Consider the following 1833-nt stretch of genomic DNA (forward strand, 5'->3'; position numbering starts at 1 on the left):
CATCTGGGGCGCACCGTTTCGGAAGCTAACCTGTGGGCCTACTAAGTTGACGTACCAAGGGCTTTGTCAACTTAGTCAATATAAACGATTCTAGCTACAGTGATCGTACGATGTCCATCCAACGGCCGTTGTGCTTCTTCAACCTCTGGTCTTCTTGCTCCAGCCGCCCAAAGCAGCGCCGGTCGTGCCGCCTGCTCCTGCCTCCCGTGGCCGGTTGTGCTGCCGCGGAGGCCTCACCGCCACCTACTACTCCCACCGCTGGCCAGGCCATCCCTCCACTCACCCACACCCCCTGTTATTCTGCGGCGACGGCAGCGCAGCCGAACCAGTGAACCCTCGTACTCCTCTCCGCGTGTGCATCCACTGCCGCGTCTTCCCCGGCTCCGTGTCATCCCCTTCCTAGGCCTCGCCGTCGTCCACCGCCCTGGTGCTCTCGGCGCGGCGTGGTCAACGTGGTCAAGGAACGACTTCCATCGGACGTGGACTGTACGTGGAGAGGCTGACAGCTGGGTCCACGGTAGCCGCAAGGAAGTGCCTCCTTATTACGCGCAAAATAATTATTCCTCCACCTGACAGCGGGGACCCACCGGACGGGCCACCGTATTTCGCAAAAAAATGTTTCCCCCTGACTGCTGGGACCCACCAGCTACATATTCGCACGCAAGGAAGTGCGTCCGAAAAAATGATTCACCCCCTGACTGCTGGGACCCACGAGCTACATCTTCGCACGCAAGGAAGTGCGTCCGAAATAAATGATTCACCCCCTGACTGCTGGGACCCACCAGCTACATCTTCGCACGCAAGGAAGAGCGTCCGAAAAAAAAATGATTCGCCCCCCGACTGCTAGGACCCACCAGCTACACCTTCGCATGAAAGGAAGTGCGTCCGGGCAAAAAAAACGATTCACCCCCTGACAGCTGGGACCCAGCAGCTACACCTTCGCACGCAAGGAAGTGTGTCCGGGCAAAAAATAAACAAAACAAAACGATTCGCCCCCCTGACTGCTGGGACCCACCAGCTACATCTTCGCAGGCAAGGAAGTGCCTGACAGTCGGGACCCACTTGGTCGAAGCGTACGTAGCGTTGTCATTCTGGTCGCGAACGTGTACGTACATGCTGGTCGATGTAGAGGTGCGCACGTGTCATAGTAGAGGCACGCACGTGTCGTAGTAGAGGCGCGCACGTAGCATGTACACGTACATACAATGGCCAGGGTGCAAGAAAGAAAATACGGCCACGTATGTGTACATACGGGCAGGGTCTCGAACGCCTACTCGTGCATACGTACGGCCAGGGCTCGTGTACATGGCTGGGTCGGAACGGAGAAACAGCGTCGTCGTCGTGTTCATGGGGAGGCAACGGAATGCGTCGTGTTCATGGGGAGGCAACGGAATGCGTCGTGTTCATGGGGAGGCAACGGAATGCGTTGTGTTCATCGGGAGGCAACGGAATGCGTCATGTTCATCAGGAGGCAACAGAACGCGTGGGAGCCAACCGGCTGGGTCGGAATGGAATGCGTGGTCGTGTTCATCGGGAGGGCTTGGACGGAACAGGCGATGGAAATGAGGTCTGGCGTACCGCAAAACGGAGGAAACGGACCTCCTACGTTCAGAACGGGGTCCTGTTGATCGGGAGGGGTGTGGCGTACCGCAAAACGGAGGAAACAGACCTCCTACGGTCGAAACGGGGGTCTTGTTGATCGGGATGGGTGTGGCGTACTGCAAAACGGACGAAACGGACCTCCTATGGTCGAAATGGGGGTCCTGTTGATTGGGAGGGGTGTGGCGTACCGCAAAACGGACGAAACTGACCTCCTACGGTCGAAACGGGGGT

This window comes from Triticum aestivum, chromosome 1D, assembly GCF_018294505.1.
Source record: "Triticum aestivum cultivar Chinese Spring chromosome 1D, IWGSC CS RefSeq v2.1, whole genome shotgun sequence".
NCBI lineage: Eukaryota > Viridiplantae > Streptophyta > Magnoliopsida > Poales > Poaceae > Triticum > Triticum aestivum.